The sequence below is a fragment of the Erpetoichthys calabaricus genome, chromosome 2, assembly GCF_900747795.2.
Source record: "Erpetoichthys calabaricus chromosome 2, fErpCal1.3, whole genome shotgun sequence".
In the NCBI taxonomy this organism is placed as follows: domain Eukaryota; kingdom Metazoa; phylum Chordata; class Cladistia; order Polypteriformes; family Polypteridae; genus Erpetoichthys; species Erpetoichthys calabaricus.
The window spans coordinates 295,685,416-295,697,716 of NC_041395.2; the positions used below are offsets into that span (position 1 = coordinate 295,685,416).

The 12,301-nt window shown below is 42.3% G+C and overlaps 1 pseudogene; it reads right to left on the reverse strand.

The window, feature by feature from the left end:
• Positions 1–7,676: 7,676 nt before the first annotated feature.
• On the reverse strand, positions 7,677–9,336 carry LOC114644955 (gamma-crystallin M2-like; annotated as a pseudogene).
• Positions 9,337–12,301: the final 2,965 nt, after the last annotated feature.

The window sequence follows — 12,301 nt, forward strand, 5'->3', positions numbered from 1 at the left end:
TCCATTGCAAGGCTGGGAGTAATCCAAACCTTTTCAAGCAGACCTGGGTGTAATGGAGGATCCAAATCCACCACCAATCTGTGTAAGTGTCACCCATTAACCTCACCTGTGGATGTGGGATGAAAACCAGAGATCCCAAAGAAACACCTGCACCCATAAGACACTGTGTGTGCAAAATACAGCAGCCAGGTTGGAACTCAAATTCCTGCTTCTACCTTTCAATGGCAATGGTGGTGGAACAGAATGTTTTACAGCCAGAAGTTTCCTTGTATCATTTGAACATTTGGTTATGGGAGTCACTTACCTCATCCATTCAATTACCATGTGGTGTATCGAGAGTTGTTTTGTATAAAATACCCAACAGCCTCACGTCAGCAAAACTAGAGTTACCTTTCTAGAAAGGGCCTCAAGTGAAAGGAAAAAATTCCCATGAAAAAACTATCGAGGTAGAAGTTGTTATGTATCTGATAATAAGTGTACTTAAGTATCAAAAGTACAAGTAAGAGTAGGATTGTTTTATATATAGCACAAAAAGCCTACATTTGTGTGAGTCGTATTACAATCACTAAAGTATAAGTGAAGCAGTGACCCTAAGAGCAAGTAGACATCTTATTCCTTGTGATGCCCGGGCGCATACAGCCACCCTAATCCTGACACTGACAGGCAGTACGCAGGTTTAGTCCGCACAGCTGTTTTCCTCTAGGGGGCGCTAGCTCCCTGGAAATACGTTCGTTTTGTAATTGCGGCTTCTTAAGTAACCCAAAACTATATAGATATAATATTAAAGAGCCGATGTCCCTCCTATAGTGATACAGTGGTAAGAAAATAACTTAGCTTTCTTTAATGATGATTTACAAGTATGTGGCATTACAGACGAAGGAAGCCATAGCAAGACAATTATCGAGGTGGGAGCTCGATGTATACAGTCTGCCATTTTCGTCACTGCACTGGAAGGATTTTCAGGATCGGATGACGGTATCTCCCATCTGTCCATTGGCTTCAAAGGTGTGCCGGGCAATGTTCCAAGGCTCTCCATGTGCAGGCCCCCACTAAATCATGCCATTTCAAACAAGGCAAAGAGAGGATTCAGTTTCATGCTGACTCTAACAAACAGAAATAGTACATTGCCCATTTTCGTAGTTGTCCCTTTCTTGTCTTCTAATGCTTGCTTAGAAGGTCTAAATGATGAGCCCCTGTGTGCTAAATCTGGCCTTGTGTTAGCTGTACATGTGAGAATAAGCAGATTTATAAAATATTTTTTGTACAGAGCACAGTGACATATTAAACATATAACTTATTACAACAGCACACGGTTTTATTTACACAGTTCAGCACTTCCCAGCACAAGGTAAAGCACAGTGCACTAATCACCAACACAGTCCCTTCGTCTTCAGTCCACCACTTCCTCCTGACTCTGGAAGTGCTTATTCCACTCTAAAATATGTGTACAACATAAGTAATTCTCCAGCTGTAAAAATTCTGAAAGAGAAATGTATAACATTTATTTTTAATATTGAATGAAGGATGATGAAGTTATAACCAGTTTAATCAAAATCAAAGTAACAGAAAACAGCCTAAAATGAGGCTGACTTTGAAGGTTTAATGATCGTATCATAATTCAGTGGTAAGGGCGCTAATAGGAGAGGCGTTCATTCTGTTTTAAGAAGGAGCTAATCCATTCCTGAAAAACCCTTTGTGAAGAGAATTTTTGTAACGCGAACATCTCTCTCTATATAAAATCGAATGTCTGTCTGTCTGTATGTCTGTCCGCTTTTCACGAGAGAACTACTTAACGGATTTAGGGTTTTTTTTTCTATCAGATGTGGATCGGCAGATGAGCACAGTTCAAAATCCGGGTCAATGGCACTTTCAGTACCCTGCATTGCAGTTTCCTCATCTGGTTCGTCTAAGGTCCAATCCTCTGGTGGTTTTGGAATTGGAAGACTGTCGTCATGTGGCACGGGTCTCATTGCTGAAGCCAGATTAGGATATTCATTTGACTTCTTGTTTTTGGCAGAGAAACCAGACACATTAGTCAAAGAGAAGTAACAATCCGTCACATGGTATTTCTGTTCTTGCCATATCATCGGAACAGCAAACGGCATCGTCTTTCGAGTGCCTCTGAGCCAGGCTCTCAGACTGACAGCACATGTCGCACAGCAAATGTGAAGCTCCCATTCCTTGTCTTGATCACCAATTTTGCAGCTGAAATACAGATAATAAGCTTTCTTCACAAGAGCAGTCATCCAACGTCTCTGAGGCGCAAGTGTATATTCGCCACAGATATAGCAGAATGTATCACGGCTGTTACGACATTGACACCAAAACGTCTATAGCATCAAGCTTACTTACTGTTATATTGCTATAGATACCATACTTTACTATACTGATACTATACATACACACTGACTATCTATATTAACCCAAATGAGCAGGATGGGTGTATACAAGGCACCTTTATAGCATGCTGAGACAGCGTCAAGCTCGGTCAGACCTGCCCAGGATGTCAACTTCCACAGAACAGCTTCCAACCTGGCCTGATTCCATGCATTGGACATGCCCAGGCTGCACAGACCTTTGTTGATAAGTCACTTACGGGAATGAAAATGTTTGGATACTGTGAAGGATTGCCGGCTTTCTACTCCGGCCCTCAGATCCCAGATGGCGAGCTGAGCTGGGTGGAAGGGTGGCAACGCGTCTGGGAGTGTGGAGGATTATTGATTATTGTGTTTATTATTGAGTATTGTGGAGAGGAGGGTGCTTTGTGCACTTTATTATTATAATAAAATATTCATATTTGGACTTTTATCTGGTGTCTGACGTCTAGTCTGAGGGTTCAAGGGGTCACGGAGACCTCAAACTATCACAATACAAATATAAGAAAAAATCATGACAAAACTGAAACGGTACGTGATGGGTAAATTTTGATGTGATATTCGTGATCAGCACCCAAAAATCTATAAGAAACACCCAACAGTGTTCAAGAAGCAAAAACTTTGTTGTGCAGTGTAATTCGGTTAAACATTCCAGCTGATTGTGCGACTTCTCTCAACACGCTAAATATCATAGTTCATGTGCAGTATCAATTTTTTTGCGCGAATCCAAAAGAGACGCTGTAGGCCGAGGGGGGTGCGGCCCTCCTCACTCATGCACCATCCACTGTTCAAGTGAGATATTGTGTCTCCAACATGGAAGAAAGAACAGGCTTTAGATGGGCCACCAGTCCACTGCAGAGCAAACTCACACAGTGTTCCCTCATGGGGTCAGTTTATGCCACCAGTTAACATAATTGTGTAAATCTTTGGAGATGTAGAAGGAAAAACTGAGGTACAAAGACAAAAAAACCATAAGAACTCACACAAGCATAAGGTAACAAACACTACATAGACAACAACTCAGGACTCGAAGCAAAGCCAGGATACTGGATGTATGAGGCAGCAGAACTCACTATGACAACACTATGCTGCTCACAAGAAAAATAAACAGAATTTAGATATATTTAGTGTTGCAGTATTTGGATACAACAATTCTAAAATATTACTGTAAAGTATTGATAAGCATTGTTTTATTTTAAACCAGAGCCCTCAGCTCCTGCTTCAGTATTTCTGGCATTGGCTTGGTGACTGTTTCAAATTCTGTATTGTTATTTCAGGTGGGCTTTACTTCTATATCTGCTGTTCCATTATATTATAATCTTTGGAGGACTAAAGATAAGACTTATTGAATGACAACCCATTCTTTAAAACAATAAAATGAGATTTTATATGTATTGTAACAGACAGCTGGGACCCTTGCCCGGCTGGGATGCATCTGTAATGAAAGGACCCGGGCGGGGGGGATAAGTGGAGAGTGTGCTCAGGGCATTGTATCTCCCAGATCACTAGATGGCAGCCCCCTTAGGTTGCAGCGGTGCCTCAGATTCCCGCAGAGTCCATGGGAGTTGCAGTTTGGCACAGCCCTGTCGGGTTCCATAGGAGCCTCCAGAGGGAGCTGCAGAGCCCGAATTTGTCAGGTTTCTGCCACACCTGGGAGAGCTTCTGGACCTCGCTAATGAGCCACCTGGAGTAGTCCCTGGTGCAGCATAAAAAAGTCACCTGCCTTCATTCAGGGAGCCAGAGTCAGGAGGAGGAGGATTTGGATGATGATGAGCATATGGATTAGGATGAAGCATGAAGCTTGCCGAAGGAGGAAGAAGAAAAGAAAGTGCTGGTTTTATAACGTGTTACTGCTTGCTGTACTGTGCTGGACATTGCTAGAAAACTGGGGAAACATTTCCCACATCAAAATAAAACCTGTGTGTGTTGCTGGACTTGTGCCTGGTGTCTGTCTGTGTAAGGTTTGAGGAACTGGTGTGTCCTGTATTGGTCACAAGGGCCCTGGCCATCCGTCACAACAGATCAGTAAATGTTATAAAAGTTCAAAACCAAATAGTGGGGAAAAACTATTATAAATGTAATCTTCTCTATGTATGACTTCACTAAGTGTCTATTTTATTATTATTTATCTTTATATTTGTGCTTAAATGTTGGTGCCAGTGGATTGTGTGTAGTTCAAGAGGAGAGTGGCAAGACCAAAAGCTTTGAACATCGCATGGCACCAAAAGCACAAGTATGGGTGTTTCAAGATCAACAACCCTGGTTCAATTTTTAAGTACGGATGAGATGTCTGACACAGAGACTTCAGAGCTTGTATCTGTTTAATGAAGCTCAAAGCTTCGAAGCTTTTCAACCACGTGACAGATGGTGTCACAGCTTCAAACGTCACTGAAGTGCTGGCCACGCTCTGACTGCTTCAAAGTGTTGTGCTATCCCACATGCTATGAAGGGGATGTGAAACTACCACTTATTTCTTATACACAGAAGATATTGAATCTACCTTTTATCTGACAATGAAGTAAATATTACTGCAATACTATTCATCTGTGCTGAAACTTATAACATGTCATTAATACTCTAGCCCACTGCAGGCTCATTCTCTAAACTGTCTTGTGTGTGAAGGCTATGGGGCACCAGTAAGCTCCAAACCCCAGACATGAACACACCAACACGGTTCCAAGTTCATATAGAGGGTGTTCATTACAATTAGCTCATATACACAAAAACAAATTGTCTTTTCTCTCTTTCTCCCCCTATCCTCTCCTCTCGCCTCCTCTCTCTACCGCACTGCACTCCTCCAGTCAAGTGTTGCCTTCTTTTCTCCCATCTCTGATTCACCTGTACAAGGCAGTGTGGCCCGTGTTATTGAGAATGCGGGAGTACTTCCCATGCCATAGCTTCACTGGAGGCACTTCTTGGTCTTATGGAAGTTCCAAATAATAGGGGGAGTAACTCCCTGCAGCGTCCTCTTGTGGCACCTGCAGACCCCATCAGGGCTGTGCTACTGGACAACAATTGTCTGAGCAGGCATCAATATCCAGGGCTGCTGCTGTCTAGCTTCCTGGGGGAATAAATAGCCCTTAGAGACAGTCCTTCCCTGTCCTACCCATGGAGAGTATTGCAAGTATTTCCTTACAGCATGGACTTCCCTACTGGACAAGGAACTTTTTTCTCTCTTGGCTGGGATGTCCATCCATACACCTGGGGCTTCCCATCCGGCTAAGGAACCTTCCCCTCTCCTGGACAAGATGCCCATTGTGAGCTAGCCAAACATAGGTTCAAACAAAGCCAGACCAAATCACAAATATTTGGGACACCAGCTGGGTAATCCCTTTTAATTTTCTCAAATCTCTTGATAAACTTAAACAGGTGTCATCTGGTAACACTTAACATAAGGCAGCAGGGTACGAAATGGAAAACAGCTTCAGTGTTAATTCTAGCTGACAAAACAAAGGAAGGCTTTCCTAGAGATTTCACTCGTCGGAACTGGTCTCATCAAAAGACAAATTAGTGGAGGCACCTGGTCTTTTTATAATGGGATGACCCGAAGAGGCGGAGCGAATTTCCGTCATTGGGAGGTGTCTGGGAGCTGTGGGGAGAAAATGAAACAGAGTTAGCGACAGCACCCCCTCTCGCCCTGGTGGGTTACCGTTTACCTTGAATGAGCCAGCAAGGAGATACTCAGACACACGTGTGACACCATCCATCCCAGATGGCATTTATACTTTGCTTTAAATCTCTTTGCCCCTTAGGGCAATTATTCCCCAAATATTAATTAAATAATATCACTCTTTCACATTGCCTCACGGCAAAGAACACCCTGGTGTGATAAAGTTGAAGCTTATTATACATGTACTGTATGGTAGTGTCTTGCTGGTGCTCACCAACTCTGAGCACTGATACATTTTTGTTTTTACATCACAATAGTAACAGCACTTGTCAGGCTGCATCAACCTGGGCATAAGTCACCAGCAGTATTAGTTGGCATTCCTTTTATACAATTTAACAGTTTAGTGCCAGCTGCAGGGGAGCCAAAAAATATGACAAGCTTGCCCGTTGCTCAAAGTAATTCCAGCTTGTATGGCAGCAGCAAGTGGTCCCTCTCAGGATGGTGAGCTACCTAAAAGAATAATTGAAAAGATCCACTGGCCCTTGGCATTGTGTTGAGCTCATGGCTGCTATGATTTCTGTAACCCACCAGATGTCACTATTTTAGGACCCTTGTAGCTTCAGATCTCTTTCCGGCACAATCCGGAAGAAATTTCAAAAGCTTTATGGGACTTCATCTGCCCATCACTAGTTTTTAGATGAGAAAATGTCACGGATGTAGCAAAAATGGGCTGCCTGACAGAAAATACTCCATCAGCAGTAATCTCAGAGTCAAAAAAGGGCTTGTTTATAGAAATTGCTGAACAGCAGATTACCCTTTAATTGGATAAGCAATAATGAAATTGATGTATTTATTATTCAGTAATTCAATTTTCTTTGGTTTTACTCACTTTATTATTTGTGTCCAAATTTGAATGTTTCTAAATGGTATTGTAACAAAATGAGTCGGAGACATCACAAAGGTTTGGGGCAGCCACCCGTATATTATGCTTGGCTGCAATTGCTCTGTCCAAAGCAGAACTGCCTGTAGTGAGGCAAGATGGCAGTTTTATAGGCCTGAAAAGGAAATGACGTCAGCGTAGCAGGAACTGGGAGTGGCGTCCTCGTGGTCGGAAGTGACGTCATCCTTGGGGCCGGCAAGAGGCGGGATTTCCCGGGAAAGGTCTGCAAGGGACTGAGAGAGATAGTCAGTACACTCCGCCGCCCCCTTGGCTGGCGTAGACCTACAAGTGATTAGGCCCTTCAGCTGTTCCCCATGCGCATGTGTGTGACAGTATATTGATGATCTAATTTAATTTGTTTCATGTTAGTGTCATGCACTGTTCATACCGATTATGCCAAGAACTCTGGATTCACTACACATTTTGGAAACATGTATGGCAGCTCCAAACAGAGAAAAATATCAGTGAACTTTAGTGTCTGCATAAGTGTGGGCTGGTGTTTTCCCCATGGCAGTTGCCTCCTTATGCCCAGTGTGGCACAAACACTCCAATTCCTCCCAACCCTATTTTAGAAAAGCAGGTTCAGAAATTGAAGCTGGGTTGTGATGTGATGCATTTTGTAATGTTTTGAATAGTAATTCATTTCTGCAAAAGTTTTAGACCTGTTCTTGAGTAGCAGGGAAATTGTTATTTTTTGGTTTTTTGGTTTGCATTGTGGCAGTAAGTATATGTGCATGATAAGATTAATTTCTACTTCTTTCGCTTCATAGATAGATAGATATACATTACAAATGGCACAAATCACTCTCACTTGGACACCTGCATTCATATTCATATGCTCTCACAACAAACCTAATTTTAAATAATTGCTTTACTTTTATTTATTGCTTAATAAAAATCCATAATGGGACGGAAAGAGCCAATGGTAGAATTGATGCCTCCCCAATCACTGAATCGCCTGTATTCGCCAGGCCTCAGGAAGTACTGCCTTCCTCTGTAGTTTGCATATTCATAGAAGATCCAGTAGCCCTCCATCACATTGCAGGAGAAGATGTCACGATAACGGAAGCGGTCGTAGACATTGGGGCAGTCATCTGTGAATTCCATCATCTGGCCTCCAAAGTCAGGTCTCTCGTAGACTCTCACTCGGTAGCTACCACGGTACTATAACAAAATGATTAGCCTTTTAAAATGCAAGTTTTCTTAATATTCCTTAATATTTATTGAAAGTACTTTAATAATGTAATGATTGTAATTACTGAAAAATTATCCTAACAAGCTTATCAAAAATTAGAATGCTGAAGGTTTTCATTAGGTACATAAGTTATAGATTACAAGTCCAATGTTTCCAGTTCACATTTTATTGAACCAGTCAATAGAGAAAAACAAGACAAACTTACTGGTGGAATCAAACGACAGGATCCAATGCAGTTATTAAAGCCCATCCAGCGCTGATAGTCAGGATATTCACCACGGTTCACTGGTAGCCCATGTAGTTGGGTTTTTCATAGACCACCCAGTAGCCGTTGTCCACTCGAATGGAGTTACAGCGGCTGAAGTAGGAGTGCATATCTGCACAGTCGCTGTTGCACCCATAAGAGCGCCCCTGGAAGTTCCTGTCCTTGAAACTGATCTGCAGATAAGAAAACGTACCATAACTACTCTGCTCAAAAAATTAAGGGAACACCTAATCATCACAGTCTAACACCAAGTCAATTAGGCTTCGGGGATATCAATCTATCCAGTTGGGAAGCATAAGCGACTGTGAATCCACTTCACCTGCTTTGGTGCAAATGAAAGTGACAAACAGGTACACTAGAGAGGCAACAGCAAAGCAAACACCAAAAAGGGAATGGATTTGCAGGTGGTGGCAACAGACAATTGCTCTCTCCTTATCCTTCCTGACTGATTCTTCTTTAGTTTTGCATTTTGCTAGTGTCTTTGTCACTACTGGTAGCATGAGGTGGTACTTGCAGCTGATTCAGGTTGAACAAGATTCAGTGTCATCGCAAGAACATTTGCTGTTTCTCCCAGCACAGTCTCAAGAGCATGGAGGAGATACCAGGAGAGTTTGACAGGAATGCATCAGGACCGGTATCTGCTCCTTTGTGCAAGAAGGAACAGGAGGAGCACTGCCAGAGCTGTACAGTATGACCTCCAGCTGGCTACTGGTATGAATGTCTCTGACCAAACTGTCAAAACAAACTTCATGTGGGTGGCACGAGGGCCTGATGTCCTCTTATGGGAATGCGCACACCACCACTCACTGTGCAGCTCGATTGGCATTTGCCAGAGAATACCACCATTGGCAGCTCCACTATTGGCACCCCATTAACTTCACAGATGACAGACGTGAAAGGGTCTGGAAAAGCCATGGAGAATATTATGCTGCCTGTATCAATGTTCAGCATGACCGTTTTGGTGGTGGGTTAGTGATGGTCTGGGGAGGCATATCATTCAAGGGTCACACAGACCTCCACATGCTGGGGAATGGTACCCTGACTGTTGTTAGGTACCAGGATGAAATCCTCAGAGCCACTGTCACACCTTACACTGGCGCAGTAAGCCAGGGTTCCTCCTGGTGCAAGACAATGCCCGGCCTCATGTGGCCAGAGTGTGTAGGCAGTTCCTGGATGACAACGGCATTTATGCCATTGACTGGCCAGCACATCTCCCATCTCTCATCCGTGCTCTTGAGACTGTGCTGGGAGACACAAGGATATGCCTCCCTAGACCATCACTGAGCCACCGCCAAACCAATCATGCTGAATAATTTTGCAGGCTGCATAATGTTCACCACGGCATCTACAGATTTTTTCACTCTTTAATGTGTGATGGCACATATAGATGTGCCATTCTGGAAGAGCTGGATGACCTGTGCAACCTGAATCAGCTGCAGGTAATGCCTCATGGTACCAGTAGTGACAAGGAGACCAGAAAAACACAAAACTAGAGAAGAATCAAGAAGGAAGGAAAAGGATAGAGCAATTGTCTGTGGCCACCACCTGCAAAACCATTCCCTTTTTGTCCTCTCCAGGTCACCTGTTGTCACTTTCATTTGCACCAAAGCAGGTGAGGTTGATTCACAATTGTTTATGGGTTGTGTATCAAGAACAGGTAATCAGCCTAACAAGCTCATCTATCCTGGTCACAAGCATTCTCCAGAATTACATCAAGCCAAATCCTGAAGTTCCTTAAAGTCCTTCTCTCCACCGTACCGCTTGGTAATTTAATAAAAGTGTTTATGGTTCTTTGTGTGACTCATATCATGATTCTTTGGTCACAATATAGTAGAACTGTGAACTGTTTAAATGCTTAGCAATAACTGTGTTAAATATTTAGATATGATTTTCTGGTATGATTAAATGTATTCTCTTTTCAAACTAAAAATGTTGTTGATGACATATCACTAAAATTAGTGCCAACATTCTCTTTGCCTGACTATTGAATTGGCACAGAACTGAAACAGGAATCTACAGTAGACAGCTAGAAATGCTGAAATGGTTAGAAGCATGACGTGTTTTTGATTTTTGATTTGATTTGATATAATTTGTTAATTCCTGAGAAGAAATTGTCTTTCACATGACCTTTGGGTGTCAGAGTGCAGTGTCAGCCATTGTACAGTGATTTTCAGATTGCATACAACTACTTGTTTGTGTCGAAAGTGAATTAACAAATTGAGAAGAAGCCACAATAATTATGTATTGACCATAAAAAAGAAAAGAAAGTTGAACCTAGGAAGAGAAGATTGGATACTGATGATTAAGAATATCAATATGTACTAAAATGACAATGCTTACACAGTATTTTTAATGCACATCCATTGTATGTTGTTACTATGCTTTTTCCAATATTTGTCTTACATTGGTAATGTTTTCTGGGAAACGCAGTGCCTGTTTTTTCATTTTTTTTTTCAGATATGACAAAAAAACTCTTTGTCTATGATTCATGTTGGAAAAAAAGGGAAAAGCAAGGGGAGCTGATGAGTCCTAACTACGAGAATCTCCCTTTATCCTAACAGAACCTTTGTTCAGTTGTGAACATCCCAAAGGATACAACTTGGCTTTAACTGGCACCCAACGTGGAACCACTGACAGCAATCACTTTTTGGACAAAGTATGATGTAACATTGTGTGTGCTTCCTGTAAGAGGAGTTCATATATACAGTCATATGAAAAAGTTTGGGAACCCCTCTCAGCCTGCATAATAATTGACTCTACTTTCAACAAAAAAGATAACAGTGGTATGTCTTTCATTTCCTAGGAACATCTGAGTATGGGGTGTTTTCCGAACAAAGATTTTTAGTGAAGCAGTATTTAGTTAGCTGTGCAAAAATTTGGGTCCCCTTGTAAATTTCCGATTTGAATGCATGTAACTGCTCAATACTGATTACTTGCAACACCAAATTGGTTGGATTAACTCGTTCAGCTTAGAACTTCATAGACAGGTGTGTCCAATCATGAGAAAAGGTATTTAAGGTGGTCAATTGCAAGTTGTGCATCCCTTTGACTCTCCTCTGAAGAGTGACAGCATGGGATCCTCAAAGCAACTCTCAAAAGATCTGAAAACAAAGATTGTTCAGTCTCATGGTTTAGGGGAAGGCTACAAAAAGCTATCTCAGAGGTTTAAACTGTCAGTTTCAACTGTAAGGAATGTTATCAGGAATAAAAGGCCACAGGCACAGTTGCTGTTAAACCCAGCAGGTCTGGCAGGCCAAGAAAAATACAGGAGCAGCATATGCGCAGGATTGTGAGAATGATTACAGACAACCCACAGATCACCTCCAAAGACCTGCAAGAACATCTTGCTGCAGATGATGCATCTGTACATCGTTCTACAATTCAGCGCAATTTGCACAAAGAACATCTGTATGGCAGGGTGATGAGAAAGAAGCCCTTTCTGCACTCACGCCACAAACAGAGTCGCTTGTTGTATGCAAATGCTCATTTAGACAAGCCAGATTCATTTTGGAACAAAGTGCTTCGGACTGATGAGACAAAAATGGAGTTACTTGGTCATAACAAAAAGTGCTTTGCATGGCGGAAGAAGAACACCGCATTCTAAGAAAAACACCTGCTACCTACTGTCAAATTTGGTGGAGGTTCCATCATGCTGTGGGGCTGTGTGGGTAGTTCAGGGACTGGGGCCCTTGTTAAAGTCGAGGGTCGGATGAATTCAACCCAATACCAACAAATTCTTCAGGGTAATGTTCAAGCATCAGTCACAAAGTTGAAGTTACGCAGGGGTTGGATATTCCAACAAGACAATGACCCAAAACACAGCTTGAAATCTACAAAGGCATTCATGCAGAGGGAGAAGTACAATGTTGTGGAATGGCCGTCACAGTCCCCTGACTTGAATATCATCAAAAATCTA